The sequence below is a fragment of the Sminthopsis crassicaudata genome, chromosome 1 (assembly GCF_048593235.1).
Source record: "Sminthopsis crassicaudata isolate SCR6 chromosome 1, ASM4859323v1, whole genome shotgun sequence".
In the NCBI taxonomy this organism is placed as follows: Eukaryota; Metazoa; Chordata; class Mammalia; order Dasyuromorphia; family Dasyuridae; genus Sminthopsis; species Sminthopsis crassicaudata.
Window position 1 is genome coordinate 661,257,037 of NC_133617.1, and position 19,898 is coordinate 661,276,934.

At 36.6% G+C, this 19,898-nt stretch overlaps 1 long non-coding RNA gene across 2 annotated transcripts in view; it reads left to right on the forward strand.

Moving 5' to 3' along the window:
- The window catches only part of LOC141555637 (uncharacterized), a 57,611-nt gene extending 47,705 nt beyond the window's left edge, over window positions 1–9,906 (forward strand). For both annotated transcript variants that reach the window (XR_012486285.1, XR_012486287.1), the window contains exons 3-4: window positions 8,576–8,672; window positions 9,830–9,906. This is a non-coding gene — a long non-coding RNA (uncharacterized LOC141555637). The remainder of the gene's footprint in view (window positions 1–8,575; window positions 8,673–9,829) is intronic.
- Window positions 9,907–19,898: the final 9,992 nt, after the last annotated feature.

A 19,898-nucleotide genomic window follows, 5' to 3' on the forward strand; every position in this document is an offset into this window, starting at 1 on the left:
ATCCCATACAAGAAAGAATCTCCAGTATTTCATACTTGACAAGTATTCATCCAATCTTTATTTAAAGACTGTTCTTTACTTGAAGTGAGGAGGAACCTATTATCTCCTGAAGCAGTCCATTCCATTTTTTGATAATCTAATTGCTCCAAATTGTGCCATCTAGGATTAAAAAGAACAAGTCTAAACTCTTCTCCGTGTAACAGCCCTTCAAATTCTTATTCTGCCCATCTGTCTACTCCCAGTCTTCAGGTCAATCATCCCTAGTGACACATCCTTACATAGCATGAATTCAAGGCCATTTTTCTAGACATTATCTCCCTTTTCTAGACATCATCTAGTTGGACAGTGCCCTTTCTAAAGTTAGGAATCCAGATCTGAATACAATTTTCTAGCAGTGTTCTGACCAGGGCAGAGTACAAATAGATGGTTATTTCCTTGTTCCTTTTCTTAATGAAGTTTTATGTCTACCATATCAAGTTGCTGACTCATATCAAGTTTAGAGTCTACTCAAACCTCCAGATCCTTTTCAGACACATTGCTTTCCCACTTGCTTCTCCATCTTGAACTTGAGAAGTCTAGTGGAACACTCTGCTTTTCTCTCTGTTAAATTTCAACTTCTTTAATTCATTCCAATGTTTAGCCTGTCAAAATATTTTTGCATCCTGACTGCCATTCAGTGTGCTTAGCCCTTATTACCCAGTGTGTGGTAATTCAATAAAGATGCTGTCTACACCTTTATGAAAGTTAGTCCTGCTAGTTTCTCTTTTGTCCCTATTCTGTTCCTTTGCCAAAAACGGCATTTTAATTTCCTCTTTTTGTTTTTCCACTTTTTCCATTCCCAAACTCCTGCAGATATGAGAATCATTGCAAGAAATTAGGACTTGACCAAAGTATGATGTTCTATTCAGGAAACACAATCAACTACTTGGATAGTTACCAATTAGTGGAGACAAAATGGGAAGGTAAAAACCAGCTTAAAAGTTTGAGAAATGGTTAAAATAATAATAGGCAGCCAAGTAGCACAGGAATCTGGACTCAGGAACACCTGAGTTCCACCTCTGTCTCAGACCCTTAGTAGCTGTATGAACCTAGGCAAGTCCTTTCCCTGTTTCATCCTCAATCTCCTCATGTATAAAATGGGAATTAAAATAGTACCTACCTCATAGGATTGTTGTGAGGATCAAGTGAGAAAATATGTATAAAGTGCTCTGCAAATGCAAAAGCACTTATAAGTGATGATCATTATTATCATTATATATATATATATACATATATATATATTACATCCCTAAAATGTTGCTTAATTAGACAAGATGACAATATTAATTCACATTTTCTCAGTTTTCTGACTTTGATTCTGATCACAGATTCTCCAAGTGGGAAAGTGTTTCAAAAGTCACATAGTCTCACCTTCATTTAAACAGTAATCCTACATATAATATTGAGACATTAGCCTTTGTGAAATAACCTCCCAAGTCAGTCAATTCTATTTTTCCATAGTTCAGATTGGTAGGAAATTTTTCCTTACATCAAACCTATCATCCATCCTCTTTACTACTTAATACTTCTTGCCCTGCCTTCTATAGCCAAACAGAACAAGTCTTATCTCTCTTTTCTGCCAAATTTTCAGATAATAAAAGTCAGCTATGACATCTACTCCAAAAGTCCTCTCTTTTCTGGAGAGAAACATCTCTAGTTCCTTCAGTTGACTATATTGTAAGACACGTCCCTCACCATCTAGTCCCTTAGCCATCTTCTCTTCTGGTCCCTACCACAAAGAAGCTTATTTCTTGGAAATATTTAAAGCCTTCTGATTCAGGTTATTTTCAACCATATTTTATTTTTATGTAATCTCCTCAAGGACAGAAACTATCTTTTCTTTTCTTTGTATTTCAAGCCTTTAGCATAGTGCCTGGAATATAGTAAGACTCAATAAATGCTTTTATATTAGTTGTTAATCTCTGAAATGCTCTTGTAGATTCCCTACCCCATTTCACTGTATCTTCACAATTCCTATAAAATATACAACAAGTCAGTGCTAACAATAAGAGAAGGCTTTATTAATCAGTGTGAAAAGATAGACCTGGTACAATTAAGCATTATAAATGTATATCTTATATGTCAATTGAGAACATATTTTCCACTTTGAAGACCTAGAGAAATAGGACCATTTTTGCCTTATTTATTTTTTCCATATGGTTGATTGAAGACCAATCACAATATAATAGTAGCTAGACATTTTCACTAAGTCAGTGAGGATATTTCACTAAGTCAGTTGGTTCAACTTATGATTATGTAGTATCCCTTCCACATTGCAAGGGGTAAGGAAAGGCACTCTTGGGATCTGGAAAATTCATGTAATTCTTTTTGGCCCTCCCTTCATAACAGAAGAATTATGAATCTTTTTCTTTTCCTTTTATGTGGTATCTACAATATCTTACTGTAAAATTTGGTTAAATATTAAATTAATAAGGATTAAGTATTTAGTAATAGGCTCTGTGTAATCTGCTGGATCTTTGCATGGTATCTGCAGCTTCTGCAAAACTTGTCCAAATTCCCATTTAATTTCTTATACCAACCTGCTACATATCAAAACTGCAATGAAGTTATGATATACAAAGGATAACTATACACACAATTTTATACTACCCATCTGTGTCTCACATTTCAACAGTGATTATTGATGATTGTTAGTGTACATTAGGCAACTGAATAATTTTAGCTATAGCACATGCTGTCATAGTCATACATCTTCTTACAGATTTTGTGTTTAGTCAAGGGGTAGGAGATAATATGGAAGATTTACTGTAAACCAGTGGTATGTCCTCCCCCAAAAAGAGGTCTGATAGGGACCTAAAATGCTAGCATAAGACACATGGGGCTTTAGATATCAGACTAGATTGAAATGCTTTGGTTTATGCTGTCCAAATAGTCAAGTATAAGAAAGTCAGCTAAGATCCAAAGGGTCCATAAGCCTGGCTAGTCAAGGTAAAAAAGAGTTGGCAAGATCATCACTAGCAGACAAAAAATAGTGCAAGCTATTTGAAATGTCAGGATAAGAGGCTGCTTACTTCAGCTCCCTTTTATGCTTGCTATGGGAATAGATAAGTGGCACAGTCAATAGAGTAGTGGACTTGGAGTCTGGTTGACCTAAATACAATCTCTTCTCAGACCCTTACCATCTGTGTGACCGTAGGCAAGACACTTACCATCTCTCAGCCTCAGTTTCCTCATATGTATATAATACTCACTTTCAGGGTTGTGGTGAGGATCAAATGAAATAGGTAAAGTTCTTTGCAAACGTCAAAGTTCTTTATCAATGCTAGCTATTATTGTATGGGTGGAGCAGGACACACAAATATATCTTCCAAATCAGAGAGAGAAACAGAATCCTGGAATCACAGAAAGGAACAAAAAATCTTCCTAGTTAGTATGCCCCTTCTCCACCTCAGTTTGGGGCCAGATTAGTGGAATGAGCCTGGTAGAAGTATACACTTGCTGCACAAACTCTCTTGGTTCATAGTCCTTCCCCCCCCCCCCCGTAAGAAAGACCAGCAGCCCTTGAAATTTCTTTAAATGAATTATTTTGATTTATTCTTATGCTTAAATTATCATTTGTGTGAGAAGGAAAGGATAGCAGAGAAATGTGGTTTAGAAAGAGGTATCTGAGTGTGCTTTGAGGGTGATATGTCAGATGAGGTGAATCTTATGAAAATTTGGGAGGGTGCTGCATTACATGGAGGGGAAGAAATTTATTTCACAGAAGATAAAGGCCTGTGGATCGGACAAAGAGGAGCCAAGAGATATCCACTATTCATGGGACTCAAGAGACAGCCAACTTTGTCCTCCCCAACAATTACAAATAATGCTCTCTCTCCCTCCTTCCCTCCCTTCCTCTTTCTTTCCTCCCTCCTTCTCTCTCTCTCTCTCTCTCTCTCTCTCTCTCTCTCTCTCTCTCTCTCTCTCTCTCTCTCTCTCTCTCTCTCTCTCCCTAGATAGATATCCTTTAAATACAACCAGTTTTGTGGTTTTCCCCTTCTGACTTTCTGGACTTCAACACCATGCTACCCTCAGTTGTGGTCTCACTCTGTAATATCCCTCCTGCATGGCTCCATTTTGGGAAGGGACCCAAGATGGCCATCTTTCAGAAGTTAGCTATGCTTCTGACTTTCTGGAATTCAACACCATTTTCCCAATATGGGTACCTTTCTTTCTCTGTGATTTGGGTCCCTTTTGTGTATCTTCTCACCTTAGAATATAAAGGTAGGCACTTTTTTGCTTATAATTGTAGTTCCAATACTTAGTACAGTACAGTGACTGACATAAACAACAACTTAACATATATGTTGACTGCTTGTTTAATTCTTCGGAATGAGTAAATGGTACTGGTATTGAATATATGTGAGGAAAGACAAATCACTAAGTAAGATAATAAATAACTAAGGATGGACCTAAAGAATTTCAATAAGGGTCAGTTAGAAGGCACAGTGGATAGAACCCTAGCCCTAAAATCAGGAGGACCTAAGTTCAAATCTGGCCTCAGATACCTAATATGTTGTAGCTGTGTGACCCTGGGCAAGTCACTTAACCCCAATTGCCTCAGGAGGAAAAAAGCACCACAATGGCCAATTTATTGTTGTTCTGATTCTGCTGCATGCCTACATAAAGTAGGTAAATTCAGACCAATTGAATGAGCATTTAATGAGCACCTATCAAGATGTCAGGTACTATTTCAGAACCAAAAAAAAATAATAAATATGTATGAGACTTCCAAGAAGAGATGGCACCTGGGTTTTGAAGGAAGCCATGGATTTTATAAGGCAGAGTTGAGAAGAGAGATTATACTTGGCATGGTGGACAGCTTGTCCAAAGACATGGAGGCAGGATATAGCCACTTTGGCTAAAATGTATAATAAGGGGAGATGATATGCAAAAGACATAAAAAGAGAAGTTGGAATCAAATTACAAAGGTCTTTAAATGCCGGACAGAAAGAAGCGGTTGTATTCCATCCTAGAAGGAAGCTTATAAAGCTTTTTTTTCTTTCTTTTTTTTTTTTTAACAGAGGACTGGCCTTGTTGAACCCAAACATTATGAATATGAATCTGGCAGCTGTGAGCTGGATGAGTTGCCATATTTGTGTTGCTTTGTAAAAGCTATGGCTGCTATTCTAAGTCTCACCTTTAATGTATAATGTGATCCTGTGAAATTAAAAATATTTCAACAAATTTTATGGGTTTTAATAGAGTTGAAATGAATTGATCTTATTCAGCTCTAGCCTGTGTAGAGAATAATAAATATTTGTTGAATGGAGTAAAACTGTATACCACAAAGAGCAAAGGCAAATGAAACAATGATAGAGAGAACTGCTTTCATTTTTATTGGGCTTGATTGTTTCCTTTGAGCTGGGAAACTTACATTCCCCATAGACCTAAAAATGAATGACACTTCCAAAGTCATCAGCCACCCTGAAACACATTACACCTCTTGTTGATCAGCTGATGGCACTTTCACTTCCTCCTGGCCTTCTGACTAAGGGCAGAGTAGGCATTTTAACACCTCAATGCACACACATTGAAAAAACCCTGGCTTCTGTTCTGGGTCACCACACTGACAAGCCTGGGCTCTTGCTTTGCTTTCTGAATCCTACTGGCAGAACTTGTGTCAGCTGGAGAAGACTGGAGACTGACATACAGAATGAATGTGTGTTTAAGGTGAGAGACTGCTAAATCAGAGTGTTTGAGTACCATGGAGAGGGAAATAAAAGCAAGAAGAAAGAAGAAGGAAGGAAGGAAGGAAGGAAGGAAGGAAGGAAGGAAGGAAGGAAGGAAGGAAGGAAGGAAGGAAGGAAGGAAGGAAGGAAGGAAGGAAGGAAGGAAGGAAGGAAGGAAGGAAGGAAGGAAGGAAGGAAGGAAGGAAGGAAGGAAGGAAGGAAGGAAGGAAGGAAGGAAGAAAGAAGAAAAGGACAAAAGGAAGGAAGGAAGGAAGGAAGGAAGGAAGGAAGGAAGGAAGGAAGGAAGGAAGGAAGGAAGGAAGGAAGGAAGGAAGGAAGAAGAAAAGGACAAAAGGAAGGAAGGAAGGAAGGAAGGAAGGAAGGAAGGAAGGAAGGAAGGAAGGAAGGAAGGAAGGAAGGAAGGAAGGAAGGAAGGAAGGAAGGAAGGAAGGAAGGAAGGAAGGAAAGAAGAAGAAAAGGACAAAAGGAAGGAAGGACAGCAGGAAGGAAGAAGGAAGGGAGGGAGGGAGAGAGGAAGGAAAGGGGAGAATGCCAGGTACTGTGCTTAGTACTGGGGATATAAATATATACAGAAAGAAAAATAATCCCTGTCCTAAAGAAGTTCTCTTCTAAAGGGATGATATAGTTATAATTCCAGAGAAAAATCAGGAATAGAGGAAAATAAATTCAGGTGGGCCTGAGCCTTTGCACAAAATGGGGGCTTCAAAAATAAACAAACACAAAACTTCACCTATGGGAAAAGGGAGGAAACAGGCTTTGCAGAGTGACCAGGTGAACTCAGGAGTGATAGACTACTCCAGGGTGAGGTAACACTAGGTATTGAGGGTACATCCAAAATGAGCCAGCATTAGGAGAGCTTTAAAAAAAAACTTTCATTTATTTTAAATTTAAATGGAAAATATAAAAAGAAATATTGAAAAATTGTCATGTGCATAGAACATAAGAGAAGATTCAAAATATAAACTAATAAATTTCCATTTCAAGAAAACCTATATAAAAAATATTGCACATTGTGTTCAGAGCTGCCCATCTTTTCTTTGCTTCTTGATAGGGTTTCTTTTGTTCTCTGCTGTGCACTTTTTACTTTATTCTCTTTTTTCTCCCATCCTCCCTGTCCTCTCCCAAGTACAATAAAGTACAAATATGCAAATACACACACAAATATGTACATACATACACCTAGAGATCTATACACATATCCATTCATATGCCTCCAAATAAAACTGTACTATGCTTGCTTGTCATATTTCTCTGAAGTTGGATAACTTCTTCCATCAAACCCAGGTCTTTCCATATTTTTCTAACTATCAACTCATCATTTCTCTATACTACAGCAATATTCCAACCTTATGTTGTCTAGTTATTTTAAATAGTATAAAATAATACTGATTAACATCATTGACATATAGTATAGTTCCCTTATTTTTCTTTTTTAATTAAATCTATTTTAGTCTTAATTTTTATTGAGACCATGATTATTACCCTTGTTTATTTTACATAATAAATTCTACTACTGATCTTCTTTATTTCATTTTTGTGTCTCTCTTCTTATCTTTCCTTCCTCTGATTTATTTCTACCTACTACCTTGTCTCTCCTACCCTAACCTAGCCTCCCAGCTCCATGGCTCCCTTTCTTATCCTTCCCCCATTCCTCTTTATTCCATTCCCATTAATCTACACACCTTCGATACCCACCCTTTTAACTTATTCACTCATTCTTTTATTTCTTTATAAATTTAGAAGATTCTCATTCCCTTCTAAATGTATATATTGTTCTCTCCTTAACCTTGATATGATGGGAGTAGTGTTTGCCCTAAAAATCCCTCCCTTATCTTCTTCTGCCTCCCTTTCCCCTTACCTTTTTATTTCTTTCTGAATTTAAAACTTTTATACCCTTTTAGATAGATATGTATTGTTCCTTCTTCAACCCATTTACAATGGGAGGAGGGTTTCAGAACTAACAACCCTTTTCTCCTATTCCTCTGTGTCAGTTCTTCCTCTTGCACCTCATTTGTATAAGATATTCTTTTTACCTTTTTCTACAGTTTTGCCTTTTAGAATCATATCATATTCAAATCTAACCCAACCTTTGTTTCAAATTATTCAATTACTAATGTCAGTCTTAGATATAGGTTTATATTCCCACAAATAAAACTAAATTTTCCCTCACTGAGTGCCTTGTAATTTGTCTTTGTTATTTACCTTTTATTTCTTTTGGATCTTATAGGTCAAATTTTCTATGAAGTTTAGGATTTTTTGCAACAAAATCCTAAAAGTCTGACAATTCACTGAATATCCATTTTATTTTCCATTCAGGATTATACTTAACTTTACTGGATATGATATTTTCAGCTGCAATTCCAGTTCTTTTGCTCTTTGACATATGATGTTCCAAGACTTGTGGTCTTTTAAGATAGCCATAAAAGGTTTTATATGATTTTAATTATGACTACCATATTTGAAATTTTTTCTTGTTTCTTGTAATATTTCTTTTTGAGCTGGGGGTTTCCAAATTTGGCTGTGATGTTCCTATCACTTTATTATCCTCCTTTAAAAATGGACCCTAGTCTTCTTTATTCTCCTGATAACATTTTATGGTTAGGTTATTTCTCTTTTGCCTGTTCATTTTTAAAAATTATTTATAGCAACTTATCAGTGGGATCAACTTGTAGAGTTTGGGGATTGGTGCCTCTGGCCTCAGGTGTTGCTTTTGTTCTCCATTCTGACCTGGAATTGAAACCAAGAATTCTGCCTTCCTCTAAGTGCCTATAGCCAAAAGGTCCCTACCCTACTGTTTCTGCACTCACCCAGCATCTGGCTCATTCTGCCTTCTTCTTCTCCAGGATTGTATCTACACATCACATCTGGGCCTGGTGTTATCAGCAGAAGTGTCCTCAATCTTCTCTGCTGAGATGACCAACTCCCCACACAGTCAAAGAGGTAAAAATACCTGTTGTTGGGGCCAAAGCTACCTCCCAACCCAGATATCCCCAGGGCTAGCTGTTTGCTGTTTCAGTGAAACTAACCTTGAGATGTTTATATTTCCCATGGGACAAATATCAGTCCAGGTATATTTCTTCGGATCTTCTCCAGTTGATCCAAAAGGACTCTTCTTTATTTTTGCCACTCTATGTTCATGCTGAGATGTTCATTTGTCTTGTTTGTGTGGGAAGTCTGGAGAGCTTAGATTTTTTCTGACATACTGTAAGGGCATGGTTTTAATGTTCTGAAAAAGTCTCAGAGTGGGTGCAGAGAATGAGTTAAGAATTGGAAAGGAAGAGACCTTAGAAAGCATTTCATATGATTCCCTCACTTTATACATAAGAACCTATGGCTTAGAGAGGTGAAATAATTTTACTAAGGTTCACCTAGCTGCTATTTGGATACTTTAATGACATGGAGTTTATTGCGTAATGAGGCAGCCCCTTTCACTTTTTTAGATCAGGTCTAAAATCAACTATATTACCTTCCTAAAACTACTTAAAGCCCTGAAGTATTTTTGAAAATAATCTTTCCTAAGTTTTCAGAAAATGGAATCTTAAAACACCCACATACTGTACTAAAGAATACTTTCCTCAATGTTCTCATTTTATCTGTGGGTTTCAGTGCATGTTTTTCTAGAATGCAACAAAGAATTCCAGCATTTTATGAGCTACAAGGGAACATAGCATTTCACTAAGCATCCTTTAAATACTATTTTGAAAAAGGCACTGGGTTAGGCACAGAGAATACAAAGAAGAAGAAAAAAATACTTCCTGTCGTTGTGGATCTTAGAAATTATATAGCCATTACTACCCCTTCCCCTGCACATTTTTCAAGAGTGGAAACTGAGACCCAGAGAAATAAAAGAACTTACAAATCATCCCCCAGGATCATAGTATTTAAAATTAGAAGGATTACTACATTGACAAGACTGTCCTTTAGTTTTGTTGTCTGAATTGTTCTATTGGAGTCAGATTGTAGAAGATAGTATACAAGCTTCAAATCCTATCATTGTAGTCCAAATCCTGTGCTCTCAACCGCATGGTAGATAAAACTAAACATGATCCATGTTTCCTTGTGCATGTGTCCTATAACCAGGGATTTCTTTGCCTAAGGTGGGGAAAGGATGGAGACAGAGAAAGGGATGGGAGCAGACGACAGTCTTAACATACGAGGAAGAACTCTGGGAGAGATGAACCCAGGATGAAAGAAAGAAGATAGCAATAGGCTGCTGAGTATAGTAAAACAGGCCCAGGAAAAATTACAAGAAAGGGCTAAGAGCAGCAGTTTCTTCAGGGAGAAGGTATACCTTGCCCTTCCATAAAAGCAGCACCATGGAGTAATATACCATTAACTCTGCATTGATTATAGTTTTGTCCTCGTGTTACTAACCTTGGCAATAACTGGTCAAATGATTGTAAAAACTTAATCATATGCATATTATGGGCTTGAAAGTAGGAATTGAATTTCCCCCCAAAAAAAATTGGATTATTTATAAAACACGAGTTCAATCTCTAGTCTTATTCTCAGAATTTATCAGAAGCTGAACTGCTCACATCTTTTCCTAAACCACACTTGTAGCATCTATGTTGAGGTTACATACTGCTAATAGATACTTTGTATAAAAGGAAGTTGGTGCTTTCTAATGACATGATCCAACTTCTTCAGTCTATATTCACATTTCCTTAGGAACAGGGCCACACTGCATAGTCCATCAGGGTTCTTTTTAGCATGGGTGAGAGGAGGAGATACCATTGCCAAAGTCTTTTAGCCTTTGGGCTCTGCTTCCCAGTTGTACATAGATACACAATGTCCATGCTCAAACAAGGAGGCACCTTTGAAAACAAGACTTTTATTTCAGGATCAAAATCTTATATTTTCAAAGAAACAAAGGAGGGAAGAAGAGTGAGATGACCAGTAAGGAGTGCTAACCTCCTTACCAACTAGAAAAATCATAGCCCCTTTCCCCAATCATGCTTTTTGGACAATCCAAGGTTTTCTGCTTTAATGGATTCCTTTTTTCCTCCACACCTTGCATTTTTTTTTTTTTTTTTTTTGCATAGCAGGAGGTTATTTATTACCATCTAGAAAGTATAATGAGTTTCTCCCAAATATATTCATGTTTTCAATGTAAAAAATTTACATAATCATTTTTCATTGCATGCCTCCTTTTTTCCTTTCTAGGGGCAATCCAGTTTAAAGGGTGTGACCTGTTTGGGAAAGGGATCTCTGTTTGCCCCAATGTAATAATATCTGTCTGTCAGATTATCTTTGTTATTCTTGTCCCTCAACAAAACTTTAAATTCCAGGAGAGTAAGAGCTATGTTTTATCTTACTTTTATCCTATCAGAATTTGCCGAAGTGAAAAGAACAATGGATTTTGAGTGATGAACTCAAAGTTAAAATCCCATTCCCACTACTTTTTATAAAACCTTGAGTAAATCAGTTAGCCTCTCAGGGAACTAAAGGTAAATCTAAGTTTCCTCACCGATAGTATGAGAAGCTTGGACAAGATTACCTCTAAAGTCCTTTCCAATTCTAAAGCTCTATAATGCCAGTGTATTGGACACTAAATAAGTGGTGTTATTCTTGAACAAAACCTATATTTCTCAAAAATCATTTAATACCTTTTGGACATTCTGCAAAATGCCTTCACCAGGGGGACATCTCAGGTAAATATCAACTGTAGTCACAGGTATTTGATGAGTAACCTAAGTTCCTGTTTACACAGTAGAAATTTGTATGCATATTAGCAAACTGCAAACAATTTGCAAACTGCTAGTATATTCCTAAATTATTTTTCTAAGCTTCTACATGTCAATCATATTCAATTAAACCTCCTTTTTATTTAGGGATCAGAGCTATTTGTTGCGCATCTTTCTTAATAATGTCTGGGGCTAAAGATAAACCCAATTTATAACTGAGATTTCCTCAGACTACATTTAATGAAATCTGTAAGCAATTTATTTAATGAGAAAACAAAGTCACTTTAGCCAGGAGTCAAGCTCCCTATTTAGATACTTCCCAGTTTTCAGCAAACTTAGCTGGTAAAGTGATTAAGAACTGTTCAAACCTCAATTTCCAAGTGAAGAAAAGTATTACTTTATAGCAAACAATATTAATACATGATTTATAAATGTAGTGGACTTGATGACATATCACCACTAGGTGGTGGCAAGTCAAAGGTTAATGACCAGCAGTTATAGCCAGGCTGGATCCCTGAAGTGAACCATTACTTGTCTTTCATCAAATAGAGCTGAGTCCCAGAATCTGGAGCATAAATGAAGTCAAAATTGGCAAGCACCAAATTACATTCAATTGTAGAGATCAGGGGCAAGGATATCAAGCCAAAGGTCACATGAAGCAAAAGTCAGGGAGCACTGAGTCTTGGCCAAACCAAGAGTCAGAGAAAAAGACATGGGTGAAAAATCAGGATATTCCCAAACTAAAATGAATTTTTGATTATTCAGAAATGAGCAGGACCTGAAGAATATTTAGAGCTAAGAGTAACCAGTAATGAAAGTATCAGAGGAATAGTTTAGATGTGAAGTTAGGCAGATAAGAAGGATGCCAGTTTCCTGGGATTCAAACAGTCTTGTATAGAGAGGGAGGAGGAAATTATAGCATATTCTCTAGTGTTACCCACATATATGTACTCATACTCTTAGGCTGAGGTCTCAGAGTGGCAGCTATTATCTTGTGTTTTGAGGATAATCCTTGATGGTGACTAAAATCTTAACATTGTAATTCCTGAGAACCCCACCTTTGTGCTTCTTCCACGAAATATCTTCTTTTTCTTTCTTCTCCTTCTTGCTTGAAATTCCATAAACAAAGGCAAATTTTTTCATTTCACATTTAGAGGATTAAAATGCAAATGTATATGGGAGAGATAATATTTTGAATTAAATTTATACTATACTGAAAATGATTTCAACTCCCAGTGTCTTAATTTTTTCCAACTGCATGTAAAAAACATTTTAAACATTCATTTCTTTAAAATGTTGAGTTTTTAATTCTCTCCCTCTCTCCTACCTCTAACCTTCCCCAATACAGCAAGAAATTTGATTTAAGTTATACAAGTGCCATCATGCAAAACATATTTTCATACTAGTCATGTTGTGAAAGAAAACACAACACTCCCCAAAAGAAAGCCATGTAAAAATAAAGTAAAAAATAGTATGTTTCAATTTCCATGCAAATTACATCATTTCTTTTTTTGGAAGTAAATAGCATTTTCATAAATCCTTTGGAATTATCTTGGATTACTGATAAAGAGAACTAAGTCATTTGTAGTTGATCATCATGCAGTACTGCTGTTACTGTACACAATATTCCCCTGGTTCTGCTGACTTTACTTTGTATCAGTTCATTTAAGTCTTTGCAGGGTTTTTTCTAAAAGCATCATTCTCATCATTTTTATAGCATCACAGTTAAATGCCACAATTTGTTCAACCATTTAACCATTCCCCAATTGATAAGCATCCCCTCAATTTTCAGTTCTTTGCCACCAAAAAAAAAAGAGCTGCTACAAATATTTTTATACATATAACTCCTTTCTTTTTCTTTCTGATATATAAATCTAGTAGTGCTATTGCTGGGTAAATGGGTATACCCTTTGGAGAATTTATAGCCCTTTGGAGAATCCCAGTTTTTATGAAAGTAGGGAACTAAGATCTTAAAAATGGCAAAAGAAGGGACCACAAAACTAGGGAAAAAATAAAAAAATGATGAGTTGAAGGATGTCGAATACATACTTTAAAATATTGCCTTTATTCTGGTCCCATGTGGGCATTTTAAACAAAAATGATAATTTTTTTAGTAACCTGAGAATCTTGTAAATATAATAGAAGGTGAAAAAATCCAAGGTAAAGAAAGGATCCATTTTCAATTACTGACCAAAAAGAAAAAGGAGACTGACCTAGCCTGATGAGAAGCACTTTGTACAGAACAAAGAATGTCTGTGTCAGGTGAGATACACAAATTCTGAGGGGTATAATTCGAAAGGGGCCATTCCAAGCTGTTGCAAAGTTGAGAGCAGAGTTATGAGGCTCACACACAGTGTTTGAAGCCTGATGGTTGCCATGGTTACTTTTGCATGGGGAGGCTTATTTATAGCCCTGCACTATCTTCAGTGAATTCCTCAACAGGCAGAGAAAAATCCAACTGTGGAGGAATCCGAGTATGTTGAGAGCATTCGGAAAAAGAAAAATCCAATTAAATAGACACCACAGAATCACCAAATACTGTGGAGAGCAGTTTTTTGACAACTGTTTTGTGAATATTGTTGTCTTTTCCCTTCTGCATAGAATAAAAAAGATTTTTAAAGGGGTAGCACCTGCCAAAACACAATAATTTAAAATGCTCCCTGCTGGTTTAGGCCCAACAGGTGTCAACTATGGTTTTTAGAAGTGTTGGCAGATAGAAATGGAGTTTGGATTCCTGAAGAGTTAGGGAAATGATGTCACTAGAATACCAAAGAACCATATTTTTATCAGCTGTGGGCAAAAGAAAAACAAGAATAAATTTTTGGATGCATAGAAAATTTATACTTCTAGTGAGAATGCATTTCAAGAAAATAAAATATGCAAAAAAATAAAATATGCAAAAATAAGAACTTACCCCCCAATAGTAGTTGTTGTTCATCCTTCACACTTAAAGAGGATCAAAATGTCATCGCCAGGTTGCGGTCAAAGTGCAGTTTATTTGAATGTGGCTAAGGACACCAATATGATAACTCTACCACATATTAGGCACAAATAGTCCTTATGAACATTTGGGATGGAGATGTCTCTAAATTTGTACATCTCCTATTTCTTTTTAGCTACTATGATTCTTCATTGCCCATAGAGCACAGTACATTTTTTAATGCAGGCTTTCTTAGAAAATACACTGTCAAGGTAAATGGATTTAACCATATCATTCAAAATTTCTCCATTTGCTATAACAAAGATTCCACATATGGAGGGTGCCATATTAATTGGTAGAGAATCTCTGTTTTCTTGTTAATTGTCAGACCAAAATTAACACAAGCAGCAGAGAATCATCCATATCCTATTGTATTTCAGGCCAAGAGACTGCAAAATAGTTTGCACAAAAAAATATGCATCAACTCTTTCTCTACTTTAGTCTTGGCTTATAGCCTTTTCAAGATAAATTGCCATCAATAGCTTACTTTGACGTCATTGTCATTCTTCTTAAAAATATCTGACAACATTCAGAAAACATCATGCTAAAAGCATGGAAGTAAGCATATAACCCTGCTTCACTCCATTGGTGACTGGTAAAGCACAAAAGGCACCAACTTGTGTAGCATGTCATCATGAAACTGATGTGCAATATTGATGGACTTCTCCAGGCAACTAAATTTTGCCATGATCTTCCACAAGCACTCCTGGCTGACAGTATCAAAGGTATTGTTCAGATCAATGAACATTCTATACAGACTTGGTTTTGCTACTGGTATTTTTCTTAAGAGTTGTTGGGCAGCAAACACCATATCAATTGTTTCTTAACTCTTTCTGATGCCACACTAGCTCTTGAACAAATGACCATTCTTCCAAGTAAAGCATCAAGTGATTTAGATGGACTCTGGAAAGAATCCTGCTGGCAGTGAGTGAGAGAGACTTCATCACATATACCCATGATTGTCACAAGACAATCTGGTTCCTTTTTCTTTATAGAAATGGAGGCATCCTTAATTCCTAAGGGATAAACTCTTCTTGCTATATAACCAGAAGATTTCAGTCAACTTATACATAAGCAGTGGAACCTCTATCTTGTTGAATTCTGCTGAAATGGAATCATCACCAGGCACTTGGCTCCAGGAGAAGATCCTCATAGTATTAAATACTTCTTTTGCAGTTCAAAGTTCAGCTAGAGAGGAATTGAGATGCACAGGCAATGGTTTTTAGCATTAGTTAATGACAGTCCATTGAGAATAAATATGAAAGTGTTCCATCTGGGCTCATGTTCTTATTACTGTTCAGTGATGTTTCATTAATGATGGGTAGGTGAGATGTGCCATAGGTTTTTGGCCCATAACTAGTATTCATGGCACCACAACAATACTTTGGGTTATTGCTTTGATAGAAAACGGAATCTCATCTTTCTTCCTACTGAGCCAAGAATTCTGCATCTCCCCAAGCTTAGCTTGTACTTCACTTTTTATAGAGCTAAACACTTCTTCTTAGGAATGAATAAACTCTCCCATAGTAAAACCTATGGAGCACTCATTTTTTCTTTAAGAGCTTCTGAATTTCCCCATCATTTTCATCAAACAAATTCTAACATTTGCAAGAATTTTGACTGTATACCAAATCTCTGCTCCACTTTTGTTAATCATGGTTTAGTTTTCTCTCCAGGTCAGCAATAAACTATTCATGCATAAATCAACACTGTAATCTGTGGATGCTGAGTTTTCTGCCACTCATCTTGCTTTGAGGCCAATGCTTTTGTTGAATGGGAATATTTGGCTTAGTGAGGATAAGTCTATGATCAGTTCAGCACTCTGCGCCACATATTGCCTTCATCACTCTCACATCTTGTCTCTTCTTCTTACAGTGACATAGAGTTTGCTGTGGGAATGTATCCCTGACATTTTGTTGTATTTAGATAAATAGTTTCAGTGATGAGGTTATGAGATACACAAGACTTCACTAATAAGTGACTGCTGCTATTGTTCCTGACTCCATTCCTCCCAATGATTCCCTGATCAGTCTATGGTTACTGTGGCACTAAAGTCAACCAGAACTACAAGCTTATCCCCTTTTGGCACATTGATGATTAGGGTCTTCAAGTCTTCAAGTCTTCATAAAATTTTTATTTGATCTCATTAGAGTTTATCATAATAGGAACATAATGTCACAGTTGTCTTTCCTTCAAGTGGCAATCAAATTGTCACAAGACTGACATTCACTCCTTTTGAAAGGCACACGAACATGCTGGCTAGTGAGATTTCATTATAAAATCTATACCAACTTCATGGCATTCCTTACCACAAGAAACACTCCCAAAAAACATATATTCAACTCTGATTTCAATAAACCGGCTTTCATTTGCCAGTCTTGTTTCACTCAGGGCTGTTATTTGGATGTATGCCCACTAAATTCTCTTACAACAAGATGTTTGTCCTTCAAGTCTACTGAATTTCATATTATATATGAGCTTGTGCATATTACATGTACAAATGATTAGTGGAATCATCTTTGCAAAAAAAATTCTTTACTTTTTTTTTGTATTTTAACTTCAGGATGGAATGCTTTTCTGATACAGTAAACAGACCTGTCTGGATAAAGCAGACAATTTTTAGGACATCTTTTCTAGCCCCTTCCTAACACCAGAAAGTGAGTAATGTCCCTTTAAAAAGCAGCTCAGACCCCCAGGGGTCTGCCAAATCCCAGTGCTGCTTTAGTTCAGTGAGAAGACAATCTTATGCCCTGGACCATTTGTGAGCAAGTTTGTGACTACAACTATCAGTGTATCCATACCTGTTGATTCATTGCTCATCTTTTATCACAGGACTTCAAGGTAGGTAAAATAGAAAAATTATAAAATAATTAAATAGTTAAATCATCTAGGTGATGTTTTGACTTACATGAATTGGATTTAAATGAGATAGATTTACTTAAAATCATTAGACACACTATGTCTCCCAGAATCACTGGAGTCCAATAGCAAGGCAAAGGTCAAGATGAATGATTGCAGCCTGGGATGATTTCTTCATATTCAGTGTCTCACAAAGCTTTTTCTTCTGTTTCCTTCATACTTCTTTGAAACAAATTGTTCTCTTTCCACCAGGAAGTCTTCACATGCTTGGTGTAGACAGTACACTAACTCACCAATGGGTTTGCACTTCATTGGCTACCCTCAACCCTATTTAGTCTGTCTGCTGAGACAGTCTATGGGATTATGGCTGCTGCAAGTGCTACAGTTTCTTGGAGCCACAGATAAGAATAGGGTAAGAGAGAACACCAAAGGTGTTCTGCAAGCCATCAACCCAGAAGTACTAGTCTTCCCTAAATAGTCTATACATTCTACCAAAAAAAAAGTGTAAATTAGAGGGATGACTATTCACATTATAAAAGCCTCTTGAGCTTTTGTATGGGGAAAAATGAAAGGAAACCTTATTTTCCTCACCTATAAACTCATAGGGTTTAAGAAACTTCTGCTAGGTCTTAGCTGAGGCTGTATTAGAATTAAATTCTCCTAGTTCTCACTCCAGCATTTTTTCCACACTATCAATAAGATCTGAATGATTTAAAGCCAAGAGAAAGCAATTTCTCCCATTCAGACATAAAACAAGTTCCACAGTCAAAAGGAAGGTACTATGTCAACTCACAGTAATGTGGCAAAAATTCTAGATTTGTATTGGTATCCCTAGTACATACCTGACACGTGGTAGTTATTTAATTCAATGCTTGATTGTTTCCTTTTCTAAATCCTTACAGACCAATCCTTGAATAATATGCTCAAGGACTTTTTCCAGAAGCAAAGTCAAGCTCATTTGAATGTAGTGTGTGTTGACTCCTCTTTTTCTGAAGCTCAAGAGCACAGTTGCTTTTCTTCAGTGATATAGCACCTCCCTCATTCTTCAATATTTTTCAAAGATCACTGACAGATGTTTTGCACTCACAAATATCTGTTCAGTCTCAATTCATAAGATTTAAAATAGGGTCTTCTGAGGGATAAACATCTGTTTGGGCTCCAAGGAATGGTAATATAGACCCATAATTTCCAACAGAAGGACCTTGGAGAGAATATATTCAAGTCTAATTTTACAGGTAAGGAAAATATAGCTTATAATGGTTACATGGCTTCTCAAGGATATGCTGGTAGTAAGCAGCAGATTAAAATTCAGGTTGTCTGGCTCCAAATTTAAACTTTTCCCACACTACTTTGAATTGATACCATGCTTCCTTTGGACTGTGGAACTTGTCTAGTGTCTGAGAGGAGGGGAAAAAAGCAAAACAAAGTCATATAGGATGCCTTTTATCTTGAATTCAGTCTGTCTGATGATATATACAGAGACCCATCCTCTTCCCATAAAAAGTACTCTTGCTGGGGGAACAAAAACATAATAATATACATTTTAAAGGTAGAAATTCTAAGATTTTTAAAATATCTTTAGTTGTTCTGTATTTTCAAATGCGATAAATATCAAAATTATTGAAATTCATACAGTAACTGAGAGCATAGTTACAAAGGACAATACTATAAAACTAGATACACACACATATATAAAATATTTGATAATTTAAAATAATCTGTCACAAAAATAGAATGACTGACCAAAACAAGAATTAATAAGTAAGAAAAACAGGTAAATTATTTAAAAACACTGGAGATTTGTGAACAATAGCAGGTTGTGTCAAAGTGATGGATAAAAAACAATCTGTCACAGTCTTTCTCAGATCTGATAACAGTTCATATAAAAACTTCTGCAATTAACATGACTTTGAAAACTGCACTTAGATAGTTCCCACAATCTGAATGGTTGAATGAGAATTTCTCAAAACCTATTTCATTAGAAATCACAGGATCTAAATTAAAAGGTAGGAGGAGGAAGAGGAGAAGAAGGAAGAGAAAGAGGAGAAGGAGGAGGGAGGGGAATGAAAGAAAAGAAAAGAAAAGAAAAGAAAAGAAAGAAAGAAAGAAAGAAAGAAAGAAAGAAAGAGAGAGAGAGAGAGAGAGAAAGAAAGAAAGAAAGAAAGAAAGAAAGAAAGAAAGAAAGAAAGAAAGAAAGAGAGAGAAAGAAAGAGAGAAAGAGAGAAAGAGAGAAAGAAAGAAAGAGAGAAAGAAAGAAAGAAAGAAAGAAAGAAAGAAAGAAAAGAAAGAAAGAAAGAAAGAAAGAAAGAAAGAAAGAAAGAGAGTAAGAGAGAAAGAGAGAAAGAGAGAGAAAGAGAAAAAGGAAGGAAGGGAGGAAGGAAGGAAGGAAGGAAGGAAGGAAGGAAGGAAGGAAGGAAGGAAGGAAGGAAGGAAGGAAGGAAGGAAGGAAGGAAGGAAGGAAGGAAGGAAGGAAGGAGAGAGGGAGGGAGGGGAGGGAGGGGAGGGAGGGAAGGGAGGGAGGAAGGAAGGAAGGAAGGAAGGAAGGAAGGAAGGAAGGAAGGAAGGAAGGAAGGAAGGAAGGAAGGAAGGAAGGAAGGAGGGAGGGAGGGAGGGAGGGAGGGAGGGAGGGAGGGAGGAGGG